Raw genomic sequence first — 22350 nt, 5'->3', positions numbered from 1 at the left:
TGCTAGATTTCTGTTCTTTGCCCCTGCTCCTTGTGCTCCTTCCCGCTGCTCCCATAGGGAGAATGCACTTAACTGAGAGTTGGTGGGTGGGTCAGGACATATGGATGCTCACCTCACAATGACTCTTGGCAGATAATCAACTGTGTGAGCAGCCACAGGAGGGCTTTTTCATTTGAGAATTCCCAAGTGAAATAACATACTGTAGTATTTTAAAAACTCATATGCTATAATACCAGTTCTGAGGTTTGTGAAGTTCATATATGAGAAACTTTATCTTTCTATTGAAGTTTTCTTTTGACCGTTTTATTAAGGTCAGCCCTCATTGGGACAATTCTACAAAAATACTTGTTCACACAGAAGCTCAGCTCTTCACTAAAGATAGTTCTCAGAGCTCTGAAGGGTGATCTTACTGAGTTGCTGTGTGCACTTTTGTTCTGTGATTTCACAATACCAATGCAACATAAAGAGCAACAGGAAGCATCAATTTTTATTCATGTTGTCCTAAAAAGACTCAGGAGTAAAAGCACTTTAGTCATACATATTCAGAGAGAAGTACTTATCTGCCTATGATCTCTTGAGAAGGTGATTATGGGTGACATTTTCTTTTTGTTCCTGTACCAGGAGTCGTGAAATATTTTTCACACAACCACCCATCTCACAGGCATGGCCGCTTTTATACAGGATATGCAATAAACTGTATGCGCCTGGGACCCATTATGAGTTAAGAGTTATGGAAGTTCATGCCTGCATGTCTGCCTAGCAGTTGTCTCTTCTTGCGCAGAACCTTCACATTTATCACTTGGGGGCTACTGTACATCCTCTGTAAAATTACTTAACATTTTTATGGTGAAGAGAAGATACATTAGGTCTGGGAAAAGGAAGTTGTTTTGTTTTGGTTTGCACTGAATGTAAGGGCTAAACTGTGTACTCTTTGCTCTTAGAATATTTGTTTTTTCGGTTCAAGAGTAGATGCCTCAGAAATGTTGAAAGTTGGCTTTAAGTCTTCTGTGGCTAAGGCTGTATTGAAAATGAAAAACATTTGTAATAGGAAATTAGCCTGCCCTTCATTCTGTGAATCTATTTTCTGGTGGTCATAATTGTGGGTAGAAGAGAGGAGTATAGTTTGCAAATAATGTGATGAGTTGGCAAAGCAGAAGTTTCAGCATTTGGAAACACTTTATTCTGACAAAATGATTATCTTGTGAATTTTATAAATGCTTACAGAGTGAGCTTCTAAAAGCATTTATTCTTCTTAATAGGTATCTGTTCACAAAAGTTAATTTGTGCTTTGGGGTTCCTATCACTAGTATTTGTGAATTATGTGGTCCCCTTCTTCATTCTGTGTCCCAACACCTAACCCATATCATTCTCTGTTTTATAGAAGACACAGGTATTTGAATGTTCAAACTAAGAATTTAGGTGTTATGTTATGAAAAGCATTTATTTGATCAGTACTTATTTCAGTACTTTTTTCATCATTCACTAAAGAGAGATTTAGTTGCCAGTGTAAAAATTTTGATTATTTCAAGTGATGTTTTTGGGTACCAGAATCCCTATAACACTTTAACCATTCCTATTGTAAAGTGCCTCATTTATATAATGAGAACTTACCCAGAACCTAAATTTTGATTTTAAAGCAGAAGAAAGAAAAGACTAAGGAACAGTGTTTTTCTCACCCATTTTCTTAATTTGTATAGGTTTCCTTTATAGAGTAGAATAAATAATGTTTGTCCTGAACAAACAAACCATATAGAATTTTCATTTTTAAAAAGCTTTTTAAAATAAAATCCTCTTTATGTAGCAGATACACTAAAAAACAAAACCAAAAATAAATAACAAAACAACCTCCCAGTGTTCTGTTTTTGACTTTCTTAGGGAAAATATAATATTCTAGAAAAATCATATATTTTGTTTTGGTTTGCACTGAATGTAGGGGCTAAACTGTGGACCCTGCTTTAACTGAACCATGCCAGAAAAATTCTACAATCTATGTTTTTAAGATACAAACGTGTTTTTTAAGTGGGGCACCAAATACTACCAGCTACATCCACATCCTCCATCCTGTTTGCTGGCCTTTGCCCTGTTGAGTTTAAAGATGTTATTGATAGTTAATTGTCGTCTGAACAGAGCAGACCTATCAAAGGCAAACAGCTTCTGATCAGAATGCCCATGTTAGTTTGAGAAAACTGTTTTTTTAACTTCCTCCGCAATTGCTCTATTTGCCTTTTTCCCATTTCTCAGGTAAAAGTGCAGCATAATGAAGAGAATGGGGTTGAGATGAGAGCGGGCACTTTCTCCTGGCAACCTCTTGTAAACATCTCGGTTTGTCTCCTATTTCTCAGTGTCCATTAAAGGAGAACGTCTGTCTAGCCTTTAGCTCAGGTGCTCAGGACTTGTATCCAACAACCTTTTCTTGCTTCTCTGTCATCTGTCTCTCCCCCCAACTTAATTCCGACCTGCTAGGTGGTTTCCAGCTCTACTCCCCTCCCATTTCCTTTGTTTCCCACCTCTTATTTCTTACTGCTGACATTGCCCTTGTTTTTCTCCTTTTCAGAATTTCGCTGTACAGTACTAGTGGCCTGCTCTCTGCAGGGGGTAAATTGAGATCTCAAGGAGGACAAACAGGACTTCTCAGCCTTAGGATAGCATCGGCCCTGCAACTTTCAAACAGCATTTACCTCAGATTTGTCTTTTGGTTTTAAAACTGCAACTGGCCAGATAAAGCAGGCTTTCTCAAGACCTGGGCCAGACCTCTGAGGTTCAGTTTTTGCTTTTCGTCATCCTTTTAAGCTCCTTCCCCCTTATAAAAAGAATTTCGCCATTTCTCTTCCTTTCACTATTTTTCCTTTCGGTGACTTCAAGGATTCCGGACCTCCATGACTACCTCCTCAGGTCTCGCTCTCTCTCCCCTCTTCTCTTTGCTGTGTGGCCTTCAGAGGCAGAGCAAACCCTCTCAGTACTGGCACTTTCCTTTTTCTGGGGTCACCTCTGCTTCCTGCATTCCTCCCTTTTTTATTTGGCACTTGGCCTCCAGTTTTGCCAGGGTGGGGGGAAGATGCAGCGAGGCCACCCTCCAGCCTTACGCCTCTGCCTGTCTCTGGGTCTGGGGGCTGCAGGGCCCCTTCCTAGGCAGCTTGGTAGGCGGTGGCAGGCTCACTCCCACCCCTCCCGTGCCAGAGCAGCGTCTGGCCCTGGGCGGGCGGGCGGGGTGGCGGGGTGCTGATTGGCCTCCATCGTAGCCAATCCGCGAGAGACATGGTCCAGCTGTGGGCGGGAGGGGGCGTGGCCTGTGCGAGGGGCAGAGCCGAGGGGCCAGAGGGGGCTTTGGTCAGCGACAGCCAGGGACAAGTCCTCCCTGAGCCCTGTCTCCCCTCTCCCTCCATCCCTTCCTCTAGCACTGGCAGTGCTCAGCCAAATATTCACCCAACCGCCTCCCAACTCCCCCCCCCCCCCACACACACACAAGAGGATGTTATGCGCTCAGCCTTATTTGTTCATCTAGAGCAGAATCCTAAGAATGAAAAAGTCCAAGCAGCCTGCTGACAGAGGCCGGAAACACACACTTCCTCTTATTTTTAATTGAGAAAAATTCAGGCCGTGACCATGTGACATGCCCCATTTTGTTTCCCTCCTCTCTTTACTATGGTTTACTACAACACCGTTCCTTCATCTTCCTGCCTTGAAATCTGCAAGCAGGAGTGCGCTACAGCACGTGGTTGAGGAATCTGGGGTTGGCTCAGGAGGCTCAAAGTTATATCTTTTACTAAAGGGAGCTGGAAGGAAATAGGAGCTCCGTGGCTGGTACAGTTTGGGGAATTTTCAGAGAAGAACTCCTTTGGCCTGAAAGCACCCCAGCTTTCATAGACCCTTTATTGAGCACCTGCAGTTGCAAAGCACCTGAGATACACCAGACCAAGAAAACCCCATCCTCCTAGGCTGTGAGTATACTGGGAGCGAAATAAAAACCTAGATTCCAGCTTGATCCTGAGAATCTTGAGATTCATTGAAAGGGCTCAGCTCAGTAGGCCGTTCCTTACCAAGGTTTGAAGGAAATGCTGCCTGTTTTTAAACAGATTACTTTTTGGTCTGTGGTACCCATCAGGGCAGCTGGGTGAACTGATCCTGAAAGCTTGCTAGATATGTTTTGCACCCTCCCAGAACAAAATTTTGTGAGTGTATTGTTTTATAAGATGCAAAATATGTTCAGATTTACCTGCCCTAAAATAAAGAAAATAAGAAAGAGACATGCTAGGGAAGTATTTCCCCCTTCCCCCTCCCTCCCTCTCAAATAAACATTTCTCATCAGCCAGCATCCCTTTTCCTGAGTCATAAGCCCCAAAGGCAGTGTTTTTGCTGAGGTGCCAATTGAAACAGCAAGGTGAAAATGTACCTAAGAAGGACTGCCCCCTGTGAGTGACCCAATATGACTTTGGAACAGGGGTGTGTGTGTGTGTGTGTGTGTGTGAGAGAGAGAGAGAGAGAGAGAGAGAGAAAGAGAGAGTTTTCTCTCTTGTTCCAGATACTTTAGTTATCTTATTAGTTTTGGCCATTGTTTAGGTAGCTTTTTACATTTAAAAAAATCCATAAAAATTCCATATGTTGTGATCATTTATCTTGATGCTTCCTAAATAAATACTATTTCCAATATTGCTTATAGGAAGGCACTTGGGATCCAAAAGGGAATGCCTTTTATTTTTATTTTTTTATCAAAATTAAAAATAGCTTTGCATTATCTTGAATGATGCAATGGAAAAAGCAGTTCCTGAGAGCCAGAGATCTTGGGTTCTAACACAGTCTGCGCCTTTTGCTAGCCCGGTGACCTTGAGCAAGGCCTTTAATATCCCTGAACTGATTTCCTCATCAGTAACTTGAGAAATTTGTTCTCAGTTATTTTAACCTCCTTTGCAGCTCTAAACATAGGAATGTTTTGAAAAAAGTGATATTCTTTAATGGGTCAGTTGTAATGAGGATTCTTTCTGAAGAGACTGTTTATGGGGTTATAATAAAATATATTGGAATATACTGTTCTAGTCCTTGCATCAGACCCGATGGGCACACAGGAACATGGAAGGAAAATATTCAAAATTAGTGTTGTCTAGTTTTCTTGTGTGCTCTAGGATTTTTGATTATTTAATTGAGCTATGTGTACTCTGCTTGACTGCCCCAGTGTGTTCTTGGCCTTTGAGTTGCCAATATATTCAGAAGATCCCACCCTCTTTCCTCCTTCTGGGGCTCCATAAATCATCAGAATAGGCTGCAGACTTTTTCATTCAGAACTCCATTCACTTAGTCTTTTCCCATCCTCCTCCCATAGTGGGATTTCTTAGCTGAATAGTGTATAAATGGCTTCTTTTATTTTGATGGGTTGGTAATTTCGTATAATGGAACACTTCACAATTTTAAGGTTTTTGTTTTGTTTTGTTTTCATGAAAGCTGTGTGCTCTATTATTTCCTCATTTTAGAGAGTTACTGGAAATCGTATTCAAGGAAAATAGCTTGCGAATTTGGTTTGAAGTCAGTTTCGTACTAAAGATTCTGTGACTTTTTCATACTAATACCTTTTGTTTTTGTCTTTAAAAGAGATGCCCTTTTATATTTATAATTATATACTTGGTTTATTATTTCCTTATGAGTCTGTAGCTATGTGGCAGATTTTAAAAACTCTTTCCAAAATGTTATTATTGAAACATGTTGAGAAGTTATAATCATATTGAGTTTTAACTTAATAGAATTAATTTTCATGTTAGTTTGCTATAGTAATATTATACTAACTTCATACTAATATGAAATAGTTTTAACAAAAATTATTGTAGGTCTTTTTTAAATGATAGGATCACCTACTGGCTTCTTGTTGTAGTAATAGTAATGAAAATAACAGTATCTTGCCCAATCTTAATTCACAGAAAACAGGGGAAGATAGATAAGTATAAGGTACTGTCATCAATGGTACAAGGAACATTTTCCATTTTAATAATATTCTTGCTGTAGGCTTTGCTATAATCTATTTGTCAAAATAAATTTTGTTGAATAAATGTCATTTGTGCTTCTTCCATGAGTCAGTGATCTTTGAGATAATAGGGCTTTTTAAAAATGATGTTTTTGTTGAGAAGTGCCCTCGTTTCTTTTTTGACCCTGGCCTGCCTTTTCATTCCTGATGGCAGTAGAGTGGAATACTTAGGTCACACTGCAGTTTTTGCGCTAGCTGTCTTGAAGCAGAGGAGATTTTGTAGTTTTCATACCTAACCTGAATGCTTTATTGTGTAAACTGAGTTGCTTTCTTCCTTTCCCTTTTGCTATTCCATGCTTTCTTATTTTTTAACTGTACATTACATGTGCGTGATCCCCTTCCTTTTTATATTTTTTTCTCCTTGACCAAAAAATACTTTAATGCAAGTTCTTTGATCCTCCCTGACATATTTAGGTCATGTTGCTTGAACAGTATCATTTAACATTGAGAACTTGATAGTTATGTTTGCTGAAGTGATCTAAGAGGAGAGGCATTATTATTATTTTTTCAAATATATGTAGTGTGGCAAAAAAATCATGTTTTATACAGAAAGTCATAAATCTTGCTTTTAAGAAGGATATGATCTAAACAAAACAGGCAAAATGTTAAAAAAAAACACAACATTAAAAATTAGAGCTGTTAGGTGCTGACCACTGGAACATTCAGTAATTACCATGTAGTCAACTGACATTCATCTGATCTTCTCTAATAATTACTTCCTTGTTTATGTTAAAATTATTTGGAGGGCCATCTAATACAAAAAATATTCATATTTACGCTTGACGTTTAGGTGTTGTAGTAATTAGAAGAACTCTACCAACTCCAATGCTGGAGAGGTCACCCACCTCCCCACCCCACTGTAAATTATCTGCCTGTGGCTAGACAGGTCCCAAACCACTGTTCCTTCTTCTTCTCTCCTTCCTTATGTTCCAGATATTACATATTTTGTTGAAGGAAGATGAGGGTAGATACATAGAAATGGAGGAAAAAAAATAGAAGTGAGGGAAGATAAGCAAAGTGGTTACTACATTTCTTATGGAACAACTTATTTGAGGAAAAAAAACAGGATTCAGAAAAAGTAATCCACAAAAATTGGCATTTTTCATTAACGTATAAGACAGACATGCGAAGCTACCTCAGACCTTTAGGCTTTTTAAAATTATCCTCACCATGACATACAAATAGTTGAAACTCTCATTTGGACGAATGGCCCATTTGCAGGTGTTAAGCCAACAAACATAATAAGAATGGAGAGAAAGGTATCTTTGTTTTGGATCTTTAGTGAGGGGAAATGGCCTGAAGAAGGGTCCAGATATTAGATGCACAGGGCCTGAATGTGGACTTGTGGGGTGGGTGTTAGGAAATGTGAGGTAAGGGTGGGGATACAAAGGAAGTTTTTTCTTCTCTTCAGTGTTTTTTTTTTTTTTTCTTTTTTTGTTTTGTTTTGGAACCAGAGATTGAACCCCGGGTACTTAACCACTGAGCCACATCCCTAACCTTTTTGAGACAGGGTCTCGCTGAGTTGCTTAGGGTCTCCCTAAGTAGCTGAGGCTGGCTTTGAACTTGTGATCCTCCTGCCTTGGCATCCAGAGCCGCTGGGATTACAGGTGTACACTTCCAGCCTGGCTCTATTTCAATGATAGGAAGTCATATTTGTTTTTAAGTTTATAGTATTTTCTTTGAGAAACACAAAGAAAACATGATTTAGACCACCAAGACTTCTAATAGCTTCTGGGTCTGTTCACACTCTTTTCTTTCTTTCTCTCCCTTCCTTTCTCCCTCCTTCCCTGTCTTCTTTCATGAATAGGCAGTCCACACACATGCTCTAAGTTTAAAGTGATCCTTTTTAAAGGTGTAGGGTCAGGGTCTTGTCCCTCAGTCTCCCTTCTCATGAACCACCTTTATTGCTACTTTTTTATTCTTCTTTTTAGAGATAGACTGCTCCTAAAATTTGAAGCTTAGTAACAGAAGCTTGGTTAAATGTCCAACTGCTCAAAGTCTTCTATGTGAGAATATGCCCAGATCCCAAAGTTTGGCTCTGAAGGAACATAGCAGACTCCTGTTTTTTTTTTTTTTTTGTTTTGTTTGTTTTGTTTTTGTTAAAAGGAAAAAGAAAAAATATCCTTTTGAGACCTCTTTTGAATCCTCAGGTTCAGAAAGTGGCTAGTGAGGGATCTGGCATAACCTAGTGAAGGGGGAAAAGCATTCGCTAAGAAATGATCTCCTTTTTCAACACTGAAGCATATGTGTAAATTAAGAAGGGAAAAGGTGTCTGCAATTTCAAACACTAACATTTAAAGTCTTGATTTTCTTCTCTTGTTCCTTTCATGGTGGTACTCATGTATCTCCCCACCTCAAGACAGAATGACAATGAGTTGTTGGTATGATGTAACAGTAGTAGTGGTAGGGTTAAATATAAAGTTAAGGATTCTTTTCAAGACTTTCTAATCACCAGGATCTCATAAGAAGATCAAAAAACTCAAAAGACTTGATTTTTTTTTTTTTTTTATTAGAATAAGTCTTTTGCCTTTTCAAATTCTGGGAATAGTTTATTTTAGACATAAGATTGCATACAAATAATAAAAGAAATTGCTTTATGCTCGTGATCTTTTACTCATTTTCTCCAAATTTATTAACACCATGGAGGAGTGGAATTCAGAGCATCCGGCTGGTCTCCTAAAAAGGGTGTGTGTATTGCTGAGATGACTTCTACTTTGAACCAAAGAGGAACTTATCATGAATGACAGATGCTCTGCTTTTCCCCCCTGATTGTGGCCCAGAAAGAGTATGAACAGAATGAGGTTGTTTGAAACTTTTAAGATGTTATGATAACAGATAACATTTAATCCGAGTTATCAGTTTGGTCATTTTGGGTGACTTTGCCAATAACAATATGCTCCTAGCAATAGTATTGATTTTCTTCTAGTCACCTGGAGTAAGGAGAAATGAAATCCATCAACATGAAGGAACTTTTAAAAAGAGTTTTATATATGAAATTATCTAGTTTCTTAGATGTATGTATCATTTAGCCTTTGAAGTGTAACAAACCACTCCCAAACTAAATGCTTTAAAACAGCAATCATTTATTAGATGAATTTTCTTGGCTGCTGATTTGGCTGGGCTCAGCCAGGTGGTTCTTCTGCTTGTCTCACCAGAGTAAATGCATGTGGTTACAGTGTGCTGGGGTGTCTGCTGGGGGCTGGTTGTTGAAAATACCCTTTCTCACCTGTCTGGGGGTGGGGAGGATGCTGCTGTTGTCAGTTTGTGCTTGCTATTGATTGGACCATGTGTCCCAATCAATACCAAGGGGTAAAAAATACATAATACTTCTTGAGAGCAGTCATGTTCTTTTGAATTACCATATTATATAAATGTACCTATAAGTGCAAATACTTTTGCCATCATGAACATTTATCCATTGCATGTTGAACATTTAGAATAAAATTAGTATTAAGATATTATAATGTTTAGCTCTAATTCTGGATGAAATATGAGCCATTTTCTTCATAGTAGGACAGAATTCATTTTTCCATCTTCACTTTTCTTTGAAAATCACAAATGCTTGTCTTCCCTTCCATAAATCTCTTCCAAGTTTATACCTTGAGCCAGGCAGTGGAGACTGACATAGGCATGTTCCTTTCTTTGTGATACTTTACAGGGAACAAAGAATAGACATGTGAATACAGAAGTATACTACAAAATGTGATATGAGGAAGAAGAAGGGGAGGGTAGAGTAATGGGAACTACTTTAAATGTTGGGGCAGGAAATTACTTGAGAGAATAGCAAATATTATAGCCCTAACATTCAGGTGTGTGAAGGGTAAACAAATAATGTTATATCCCATACTCTGTTGGCCAAGTGCAGATTTATGTCTTGAGGTGGCATCTTTTATTTTAGAGTTAGATTTTCTGCTTAAAAATGCCTCTTGCTGGATGAGTGTAGGCTGAAAGTTAATCTCAAAAAAAAAAAAAAAAAGACTTCTGAAGTTTCTAGTAGCAGAGGCTTTTGCCTGTATTTTTAGTGGCATTGGTGGTTGGTGAAAAGATTTATGCTGTTTGTGTTAGATTCCTACTGTGACTTAGACTAGAGGATTACACTTCCTAACACCCCTTGAGTGGCTCACATCAGACCTGAGCTCAAACATGGGAACCCAGAGCTAGTGAACATCTTCCTACTTGTAAACTAGCTGAGCCAGAGGAGAACTGCTGGGAGAAGCAGATTTTTTGTGGGGAGAGGTAGAGGGAAAGGACCATGTCCACAACTTTCAAACTGTTGGAAAGAGAGCTTTTGCCACCTGAGCACAAACCCAAACATAGATAGCACAGAATTGCTGTTGATTGGACAGAAAACTTAAATGGTTTGAAAGTCACGCTAAAAGCAAAGGCTTGCTTTTCCTTCACTCTGCCTGGAACTCCCATCAGCCAGTATTTACATTCTTCTTTTACCAGAAACTCAAATGCCTTAAATATTCTTGAGGTTACAGAACAAAACCAAATGGGACACTGTATAAAGTATGTTGTGGTGGGGGGGAGGCAGACACTTAGAGTTTTATGCGGAGCTTGTTGAGCTTGGTATTTATATTGTGATCTTGGCAGCTCCCACCCACCCCCCAGAAACCCCCCTCACTTGCCCCTCTGCCCTCCCTTCCCAATTCCAGCACACTCTTTGAACCACAGCTAAACAATAACTTCCTTTCAGAGCTGATCCCATTCCCTCTGGTTAGATTAAGGAATATAAATATTCCGTTTTTTAAATAATGGGTAATGAACCATTTTTAAAAAATATTTCCACTGCTTGAGTACCCTGGAAATCATGAGAGTATTATTAAAACTTTCCCTTTTGCCCTAAACTTTCCCCATGTGAGAAAGAGGAAGGGAGGGAGAGAAAGAAAGAAAGGGAGGAAAGAGTGTGTTTGTGTTCGGGGGTGGGGAGTAAGGTTCAGGGTGGAAACTGCAGTCCAATAAAAAGGTTACATTCCTAAAGCTAGGTCTTTAATAATATTTTGCAGCCTGAGCCTTTGGTCCCTCACAAGTCCCTACAAGGGACGACTTAGGAAAGTGTGCGGGCTTGTTGTTTCTCAGGCCTTTGAACTGGGTGAAGAATGTGTCTCAAGATGGAAAGATGAATGACTGGCGCTTTTAGCCTCCAGCCTGAAACTCGCTAGAGGAATGTCATTGTGTCTTCAAAGCCAGCTTCCCACCACGCTGTGTTAGATGGGCTCTTGGAAATCGTCTTTGCATTATCAAGTGCACAACAAAAACCCATGCCACCCAATTCGATCTAATTCACTGGCTCTTTTTAGGTGGATTTTTAATTAATGTGTTTCTTCTCTGAGAATAGAGCCCCATTCCATCACTCCCTCTCTACCTCTACTGACAGAACTTACTGTTACTTGCTAGATGGGAAACTTCAGGCTTTTTGGGGGGTGTGGAGGGGAGTGTGGGGAATCTTATTTTTTAAAATTGTGGCAGAAGGTATTTAGGGGGAGATCTTAGCTCTAAATAGTTCCCAATGAATTTCTAGCATTTTGTAAAAAACAAACAAAAACCAAAAATACATTTAGATTACCAGAAAACATCAGAAGTATTTTATTTGCTGTGTTAGACTATACCTAGCTCCTGCCTCGGTTTCAGAAACTTTAACCCTTCCCGAGGGATGATGGGAATACCTGTCCTTGTAGTTATTGGTCCGAGCACTCTTTTCCACTAAAACTTAGGAGCTATGTGAGGGTAGGCTCAATGTTCATTTCATGTTGCTCACAGAACACTCCTGAATTGAAAACATATTTATCAGCCTTTCTGGGAAGAATCCTTGAACCAGGGAAGAGGATGGCTTTAGGAAAGTCTCAAAAACAATAGTGTGGATATATTTTGAGTACCCCAAAACATTTCACTCATCAAATATTTTAAAAGCTAAATTCAGCTTTAGTAGTGTTGAATGTATTTTAAATAGGAAAAAAAAAGTTACAAGAGCCTTGTAATCTGGTATGGATATGAAAACTTGGGTAAAATTAATTACAACTGTATCATTCCCAAGTCTGAAATTGCAGTGTATTTTAAAGTCTTGGATACTTCCTCTGTTCCCCCAAACCATTCTTTGGAAGATTGACAGAAACTTTGCTTTGTTTTGACAAGATTTATTTCTCTGCCTCCAACAGTAGCTCAGCAACTTTATTAATATAGTTCCTCTGATGTTAATTGTAGCTTACTGATCTAGGTCACAGCATAGCATTTGCACTGAGGTTTAAGATATCAAAAGCAATGAGAAAATTATTTGAAAAATAGCTATTATATCACAGTTACCTTTATTTTGAGAAAGAGGCCAGTTATTAAGTTTGTGATTCATAAACCCCTTCTAATATGTCCCTTTGCCTCATTCCCTTTCTTCCTCTTGGAATTGCTGCTAACTAGTCCCTCTACTAAAATATATGGGTAAGGTTTGGGAACAGGAATTAAATTTTAGTGAGTAAATTTAGTGTGCATGGCAGTTGTTAGCTGCTCTGTTGAAATGTTAGGTTGGTCCAGGAAATTGAATGTAATCTCTAGGATTTGAGACTTGTCCTCCTGTATCTCCCAGTGTTTGTTTCCACACTTGATTGAGACTCATCTAGCGTGGCGACTAAAAGAATAGAACATGTATCCTAAACTAGTTTGTCAGCTGTTATAACAATTCTTTTAAAATATTATTTGACATTTCAAGTATTGAGATAAAACTTAGTATCCAAGCAATTTGACATATAGCAAAAACATTTGTTATCTTTTAATAGAAAATTCCTAACTGCCCAAGTTCTTTAGTACAAATTCATTCTATTATATTTTAAGCACGGCTTCAGTTTTATTGGCTCTTCACAGTCATTTGACATTTATGCTAGTTTCTAAAGCTTGAAAATATTTTCCAACAGGTATGCATCTGGCATTAAGCTGCGCAGTTTCTCTCTGTTATCTTGGTAGGTGTGGTTTGAATTCTTAATGGAGGGAGTCCGGCATTTGGTAGGTACTGTTTGTCATCTCTAGATAGTGAAAGAATGGACACTAGACCATGTGTTTTTAAAGCACAGTTTTGGAAACACATCAGCACCTCATTCACTGTAAGCCAGAATCATATTCATTGAGGAGGGCAGAGTTTTTCTTAATGACATTACTGTTGCCTGATACTTGGTGGGTACTAAATATGTGGTTTACTTATATCTTTCCATTCATTGAATAATTAAGCTGTTGTAGTTGCTGCTCCTGAAATTTTGAAGAATACACAACTGGTCATGAAGATAGTGGTGGAGAATTGCTGAAGACCAGACATGAAGGAATATTCTGGTTAACTAAATCAGCAATGAGTTAGTTTCTCCTAAGCATCAGTTCTATTCCTTAGTTCTTGAGTTGAAGAAAACTCTGTGAAGACAATAATTCAAGCCTTCATAGAGCTTCCTTTCTTGCAGACTGATTGAATGGGAGAAGGATGTCAAGGGACCAGCTTCCCCAGGGAACAAATGAAACCCATTGAGAGAAGTAACCAGGTCTCTGGCCCCTTTAATGGACTTGAGAGGTTGACCACATTGATTTCCTTGTGAAACTTGTGACTTATATTTGCCTGGACCTAAGTGGTCGTTGGTGGCTCTTTGTGGCTTTATTGGTCATGATTAAGGTTGTCTTGTGAAATGGAGTTAGATTTTTCTGACTTAATAGGGTACCATATTAACTTGAAGAAAGTAAGAGTTGAAGTTCATGTGTACCTGCTTAAGAGAGATTGACGGGCAAGATCTGGATCAGGTGACAACCAGGGAGAGAGTGCTGAGAGTATGGAATCCTCCAGCAAGTGTGGCCACCAGCATGTACAGGGCTACATGTGGTCGAAGCTCACGACACAAGCATTGGGTGTTGGTGATTTTCACCGGGTACTTGTTTTCTTTTTTAAGACCATTATGCAAAACTGGTGATGTGTTTATATACTGGGTCCTGCTTTCCTAAGATGCTGCTTCATTCTGTTTGAAAAGCATTTCATTCTTTTGCTTCACTCAGTGTTTATTCCTTGTACAAAAATGGGAGGAAAGATTACTAACTTGAAAGTGTTCTTGGGTAAAGAGCTTTTATTTTGATACCACAGCGTATTCTACAAGTGCAGATCTTCAGGCACATTCTTGTTAAATCCATACAGCACTGGAGGAAATCCCGAAATCTCGAGGTTCCTTTTTGTGATGGATAACAGCAATTATGGTGGGATATTCCTTCAGAACTAACTTTAACTTTTTCATTCTCGCCTGAGAGCATTTCCCTCCTGATTTTACTCGTGGTGAGGAGGAAGGGCACCTGACCTTTTTTTAAAGTCTGAGGTCGTAAATCGTATTTTTACCAGAAGTTAAAATTGACACAATAAAAAGCTTATCGCAAAATACTATAAGGTCCTCAACACCAATGAAACCTAAAGCATGATAAACACATTTAAAGTCATGGAAGGGGAAGTGGGCGATCATAACATTGGAACAGCTGCTAATCAGTTTACTGAAAGGGGAAATAAGATGAAGTAAACCCAGGGTCTCACTCGTGCTAGGCAAGGGCTCTACCACTGAACCCTGTTTATTTTCTTTTGAGACAGGGGTTCCTTAAATTGCCCAGGCTGGCCCCGAACTTGAAATCCTCTTGCCTCAGCCTCCTAAGTAGCTAGAATTACAGGCACACACCCAGACCTGGCTTGACTCGGGCAGTTTTGAGGAGTACTGATCAGGTACTTTGTAGCATGGACCTAATTAGGATTTGTCTGATGTGTTTCTCATGATTAGACTGGGGTAGTGTGTTTTGGGGTTGAAGATCACAAAAGATAAAGTACCATCTTCTTATTTGATTAAGCAGGTGCACTACTACTACCTTGGTTTATCAAGGTTGTTCTTTACCTTGACTCCCTAGCTGAAGGCATATTGGTCAAGTCTTTCTCCTGTAAAAGTTGGTCTTATTTTACTCGATTCTCCTGCACAGATTTGTTTCTGATTCATTTACTCAATCACATATGCATCAGTTGGGACTTGTGGCAATTTATTTTACGCTTTGGGTTATAGTCAGTAGTACTTTGTTGTTCAGATTGTTCCAGCTTTAGCTCTTTTGGTTGGCTCCTATGTCCCCTTGACATATTCCCATCATTGTGGGTTTTTAATTCTGCACTTTTGGGGGGTCCATTTTCTTAATTTCTGATGCTACAAGATACCCTAGGATCATCTTGTCTATTTTATCTTCCAGTCCTAGAATCATCCATTTCTTTAAGGTACCCTGGTTCCTTTTATTGGAAAATTATATTAGAAACTGAAATTGAGTGTTGGGACTGGGGTGTCCATTGCTTTTTTTTTTTTTTCCCCTCTCAGCCAACAGAGCAAGGAAATAGATATGTGTATCTATGGATTCGTGTCCACATCTATCTATAACTATTTCCATATGTAACCATGTAGCTCTTTACTAAGCTATACCTGAGTTCATACTGTTACCTTCAGACCGTTTCTATGTGGCCTCCTCCCTGTGCTTGTCTGTCACCTCCCCCCTCCAACTATGAGCAACCTGGTTGCCATCATCCTTCATCATTTTAAGTTATGTGTTCAGTTACATGTGTAATTCTGATACTGCATAGCAGCATTAGGGTTGTTAACGTAGACCCAGTGAGAAACAGCTTTGTCAGTTAGGCCCACTGCTTATGTACAGATTCTTTTACCTTTTGTCTTCAGGACTCCCTTCAGTTCCAGAGTTGCTTAGGTCAGCACCTTATCACCCCTCCTCCTTCAGTGAGCGTGCTCCTTGCACTGTGATGTCACATTCTGTATTCCATGTTGTGATTGCTGACCTCCCCAATGATTTTTTTAAAAATTTGCACACACTAAGGTTTGTTCTTTGTGCTATAAACTCTGTGGGTTTTAACAAATGCTTAATGTCTTTTATTGACCATTATAATATCATGCAAAATAACTTGTTCTTTAAAAAAATTCCCATTCTTTACCTATTTAATCCTTCCTTTCTCTTCCCAACTTCTGACAATCATTGATGTGTTTATTGTTTCTATAGTTTTGTCTTTTCCAGAATGTCATATAATTGGAGTCATTATAGTGCGTATCTCTATCAGACTGCCTTCCTTAACAATATGTACTTCAGATTCACCCACATTTTTTGTGTGTGACTTGATAGCTCTTTTCTTTTTATTGCTGATGGATTCTTTGTATGGAGTTATCATAGCAATCCCACTGGCCTTTAATGAGATGTTTCGATACATACATTTGAAGACCTTTGTGTAGTTAGTTCTTAGTTTTCCCTTAATATTACTTATTTTCAGGTTTTACTCTTTTTTTTTTTCCTTTGGTATTGGGGATTGAACCCAGGAGTGCTTAACCTCTAAGTCACATCCCCAGCCCTTTTTATTTTTTATTTTGAGACAGGGTCTTGCTAATTTATTGAGAGCCTTGCTAAATTTCAGAGGCTGGTTTTGAACTTGTGATTCTCCTGCCTCAGCCTCCTGAGCTGCTGGGATTACAGGTGTGTGCTACCATGTTCGATTTATCATTCTTCTCAAACCTTCCATTAGTTTTGTGGTTGTTTCCAAAACCTATAGAGTTTTCCACATCTTTTTCCTGTCCAGAGTTGTCCAACATTCTCTAGTAGAGTGATTCAAACTAGCTCCAGGTCCAGTTAGAGGATTGCTTCTTGTTTTCCATGTCCCTCCTCACTTTTAACCTCCTCTATGTTAGTGTTTGTGTTCAGTGGCTGCAGAACTTTATAGGTTTATGTGTCATTTTGGAGTCACTCTGGTCTTCAGAGAACCAAAGCAAAATGCTCTCTTATCCCTCCTGGGGTGAACATGCTGGGGTCAGGGAAGAGGGAGTCACAAAGGCACACAAAAGAAAATAATAAAAACCTCTGTTTGTGCTCCACAGAACCATTCCACACAGTTCCTTTTTTTTTTTAACACATATTTCTCCTCTCTCTCTCTCTCTCTCTCTCTCTCTCTCTCTCTCAAATTGTCTCATCTTGTGTGATTTTTGGCAATAGAATTTCTGACATACTAGATCATGTAGATTATGGCTAGGCATCTCTTATTCTCTTATACCTGTGTGTGTGTGTTTAACCTTGAGTTACATGTGTAAATTTTCAAACACATTCCCTTATAATCAGTTTTGCTCTCTATACCTGTTGATTATGAAAAACCCAGTTGTTTCTGTATACACACCCTTTTCACCAAAAATGAATCTCTGCATCAAAGTTTTTTTTTAATTGTTTAAATATTTAACAGACCTCAAATGAATCTAATGTTTCTTTGTGATGCATACACTAAACAGGAATATATATCTGCTAATGACTTGACTTCAATGTTTCTAGAAATAGTCCACATAGAGCTCCACAGGTCATTAGCTGCAGATATTTATGGTATCCTCTATAGAATTGCTTGAATGTGCACATTCCATTTCGTCACAGAGTCTGCAAGGAATTGGTATTACTGCGCTGTATTTGCATTTAGAGTGTTCCCAACTCTCAGGGTACATATGCTGGGCTATTTATGAAACAACTTCAGCTGACAGCTGAAGATCAGAAGATGCTATTTTGGGGTGTCCTAAATGGGAGGTTCTGGTGAAAAACCTTTCATGTACTACAGATAAGAATACTTAAAACAGGAAGCAGTGGTAACTTATTGCTTCCTGTGTAAGTATCCTTATCAGTTTGATAAGCTTTAAGTTTCAGTTCTGCTTTCCTGATTCCAATATTTCTTTTTTTGTAATCATCTTCTATAAGAGGATTAGAAATTAAAAAAATAAAAAAGTTGCTGTGGAGGGAAAACAGAATTTACAGCATCACTTTTCCTGTCTTGATAAGAGCCTTTCATTTCCTCTTATTCAGTGTACTTGCTTGGGTAAGAGAAAAATTGAATACTGCTGTTCATACCTTCATCAACTGTATCCCCTGTGTGCGGACAGGATTGATTCTGTCTGTATTGTAAAGCAAGGCTGGGGTGGCTATTGTAAGTTAGAGGTCGAATGACAGAATGGAAGTAGCGTGCACAAGAAAAAAGAAGATGTGGATTTTATTCCTTATTCTGTCACCTCTGGGACCTGTCATCCTTTGAGCTGATTTTCTGGTTCATAAAATTGGAGGTAGTAATATTTCCCAATCCATCTTAGAGTGTGTCTTGAGGATCAAATGAAAGAATATATGAAAGTGTGGTTGTAAACTGTGAATTGCCCTTCAAGCCTGGGGTTTATGGTGATTGGAATTATATCCCACCGACTTCCCTTTCACACTTAGAACACAGGGGTACTTTTGGTTGTGTTTTACCCTAATTAAAAATATGTTTCAAATTCGGTGAGCTTCCTAGATAACTTGGCTGCAGTAATGTATCATGACTGAGTGCCTGAAAAGATGCATCAGCATTGACTCTGCAGTTCAGATGTGTATTTCTCAGAGTATGAGCGTGTTGTGCTGTTAAATTCTAGGAAACTGGGTTGCATTTGTTAGCTTGGCATAGAAGAAAACAAAGTTCTACATGTGGGCTAAATTATTTTACAAGCTGTAAGTGTACATCAGGATTAAAGGCTGAAATATATTTACTAATCTTTAAAAGAAGGTATGTGCATACATTTTATAGTTCCTGTGGATTTGATTATGTATTAAATATGGAAAATAAAATTACTACTGGGTAGTGCTATATGTTTTCTTCTTACAAAATTCTTGTTGCTAAATATCTGTACTCTTGAGTCCCATAGTCTTTGGCAGAGAGAGCCCGTGATCTGTGCTTTGCCGGGCAGAAAGGGCAACCATGTTTTTACCTGTGTAGTGAGCAAATGAGATCGGCTCTTCCAGGCTGGTCACAGAAGCTGAGCTTACTTATCCAATGAAAGGGAACTTGGAAGAGCAAGAAATAGCCAAGTCCTCTCTTGATGTTTGGCTCTCACTGTTACAGAATACCTTTGGCAGTGCTGTTTGTGATTTTAAAGGTTACCTTATTTTTATGAGAAGGGTGGGTATTTAACCATGAACTCATTCTTGGTCTTTATGTGTGTCACGATCAGAAGGTTTGGTTAAGGATAAGGGAGGGGGCAAGGAGGAGGCTGAGGATGTAGAGCTGGCTCCTCTTTCCTGGGTTTGAGTACGTGGTTCTAGCCAATTCTCAGTGGCTCACCAGGCCAATTTGTGTTCTGTAGTTATTTCAGAGCACTTGGGTCTCCTGATCAAGGAATAAGACAATAATAAATGAGGAGAACAAAGAGGTAAGTTGGGAGAGGGCTAAAATTCATATGACAGTCTTTTTGCTAGCCGTTGACCATAGTTAGTTAATGATTTTTAATTTCTTGAAGGTCAGGCAGGAGTTAGAACTTTAGATATTTTGCCATCCGTGCAGATTATGTAAATTGTTGGATGTGTCTCTTGAATTTGTTAAGAAAAATATTAAAGCCAAAAGTGTCCCTCAAGAGAATAAATTTCAAAATGTTCTTTCCATAGATAAATAGACTCAAGACCAGAGAGTTTAAGTAACTTACTTGCTCAAGATGATAGTTGTTTCTTGGTAGAAACAGGAAAAATACTCCTATGTCCTGACTGCAGCTTGATGCCTCCCCCCACGCTCTGGTTTATGAAGACGTGTGTGTATATGTGCCCTGTCTGTTTTGTAGATCCTGTACACACGTTACATATTCAGCTATGTGTCGGAGAGTGTGTGTTATAGATGTAGCTATTGGTTCATTTATTCCTCAGCTACTTACATTGCCACACACTGTTTTGGATGATGGGAATTTAATTGGAATGAAACCTGGTTTCTGCCTTCTTGGAGCTTATGTTCAAGTAGGAGCAACAAACAGTGAATACATAAAGATATTCCAGTTAGTTTAACCCCTAGGAATATGTCAAGCAAGGTAGAGGAGATTATGACCATAAACTTATCAAAAAAAGCAAAGTGGGCCACATTCAAAATTTTGTTTTAATGTATTGCTTTTGAAGTTTCTTTTGAAAAATTCTACTGGGAAAGAAACCATTCAGATTTTCAACGATATATTTGGAAGAAAAAAAAAATCACAATTTATGAGAATAAAGGAATTAAAAGGTAGCTCGTTAAATGATATTTCTTCTTTTATGTGTAGAGTTTTGATTTTATTTTATTGAAATTATTTTCTGCTTGAAAATAATTTCTGAATGCTGGTAATTAACTGTCTATATTTATGACTTAGCTCTAACCATAAAGATTTCAAAATACATTTATGACTCTAGGACTTAATTGGTGTTCTTTTTTTTTCCCCTTAAACCTCTTTCCTGCTTGGAAAGGAATGGATTTCTCAGAGCCTCCACTGCCTATCAGCTAGGAGAGTAGTGAAGTTGTGATGCTAGAGTCTAAGATTGAAAGGCCACACCTTGAACAACAGACAGCAAGGTCATCTACTAGATGACACACTTCACTTGTCATCTGTGAATGGTTTGGGCTCACTTGGAAAGTTGGAAGACTCTACTCCATTGGTGAATGACCTCTTTGTATATGTACCTGATTTTCCAGAGTTGTAGAGACAGGTTTTTAGAGATTATGAGCAGAAAAGTCCTCTGCCATTATCTGCCATGTTCCCAAAGGATAGTTTTGTTAAACTGCATTGGTGGGATAGTGGTGAGATGATAAGTTGTTGCCTTTAAATGGAAGTTGTTTCTAAGTCTTCTGTAAAACTCAGAAGTATAAAAAGGCATCTCCCGCTTGTCCAGGTCTTCCATCTGTGGGCTGGTTGGCCAGAAAGACAAGCCCAACAGTGGCTCTGTGGTTCTCTGGGTGGTGGAGGCTTGCTCTGCTTTGGACTAATCTTTCATAGACCCAGTTGCTTCCTGAAGACACTCATTTGGCATGGTTCAGCCTCATTTTTTCTTTTTGGTCACCAATTATTTGAACCTAGACTGTCCTAATTCATTGTTGTGCCCTGTATTGCCAGTGACCATGCTTGGCTGGGCAAGGGCTGGTGGCCTTAGTTGTCCTCAGTTTCACTGTGTGTTAGATAATTCTTTCCTGACTCTGCTTAGTGGTTTGTCATTTTGGTCATGTCTTCTGTGATGTAAGAAGAAACTGTGGTCATGGAATGGTTGAGTAATAGTGGTGATGTTGAATCAACAGAATTCTTTTAGCAGTTGCTAGGTTCTAATTGTGTCTTTTGTTGCATAAAACCAAACAAATATATTGAATATAGGTACATGAAATATATTGACTGTGAGTGATCCTGTTATATGAACAGGTGTGAGCGACATTGTAGGATAATGGGTCACAGAGAGTACTGTTTCTCATGCCTCATTCAATTTTGATGACTTTAAGGAAGAATCAAGATTTTGGTGGACTTTCAAGGCCATTCAATTGTCTTAGTAATAGGCAGAGCCTAGTTTAAAATGAATTTTAAACTCAGGAAACACAAAGGAGTACTTAAGCCAGTTTTACCAAGCAGCTTTTGTTGTAGTAGGTAGTGCACAGAAATCCAAGTCTTTGATTACTCCCTGGATTTGGTTTATTTTATTCTTATCGATGGCTATTTGATTATTGTTTACCATGTATTATTTCCATGAAGCATATTTGTATCAATGCAATGAATATGGGTCCATTTATTGGTTGCACAAATATTTACTGATTGAGGCTTCTTATGTGCTCAGACACATCTTTGGAAGACAGACTGATGAATCAGGCAGAGTAGTTGGTTTGTGTCTTCATGGCGTGTGTTCTTGTAATGGAAGAGACAAATGAGAATCAAGTAAATAAAATTAATATATTTTCAGAGAGTAAGAGCCATAAAAATAATGAAACTCTGTGAAGGGATAGAGAAAAAGGGGTAGGGTGGGCTGTTCTTTACAAGACTAGGCAGAAAAGGAGGCAGAGTTTGAGTAAACATCTGGATGAGAGAGGAACGTGACTGTACGCTGGTGAAGAGTGCCCTCAGTAGAGGCCGTAGATGTGGGGGCAGTTCTGGCACACTCCATGCATCTGGAGCAGCCTGGATGGGGTAGGAAAGGCAGTGGAAGTATAACCTAGGGCCAGACCTTGGAGGGCTTTTGAGACCATGGTAACTAGGGTCTTTCAAAGTATGATGGGAAGACCATTTAGTAGGTTAGCATATGTGCCAGGACTATCCACCATGCCTATAGGGTTTTACATGGAAGGGAGATGGAGTTCTTCCATATGATTTGCTCCTCCCATGCCTTCAGTTTTGATAGAGACAATCAGCTGGAACCCTGTAGATATAAGCTAAAGCCACCTCCGATCTAGATTTTTATAGATTCATTCCCAGCATCACCCAGGCCTATTCTAGGGTTGCCTCAAGGAGGCTTCATCTTTAGTTTTGCCCCAGGGTCATATTGCTCTACCCCCTGAAATGCCAAGTGGG

At 39.0% G+C, this 22350-nt stretch overlaps 1 protein-coding gene across 1 annotated transcript in view; it reads left to right on the top strand.

Annotated features, from left to right (window-relative positions):
• The window catches only part of Irs1 (insulin receptor substrate 1), a 59993-nt gene that overhangs the window by 4864 nt on the left and 32779 nt on the right, over positions 1-22350 (top strand). The window lies entirely within an intron of this gene.

Source organism: Marmota monax, unplaced genomic scaffold, assembly GCF_021218885.2.
Source record: "Marmota monax isolate L192 unplaced genomic scaffold, Marmota_monax_Labrador192_F-V1.1 WCK01_AAM20220418_F8-fsc00041, whole genome shotgun sequence".
Classification (NCBI taxonomy): domain Eukaryota; kingdom Metazoa; phylum Chordata; class Mammalia; order Rodentia; family Sciuridae; genus Marmota; species Marmota monax.
This window is presented reverse-complemented; position numbering and strand designations above follow the sequence as displayed.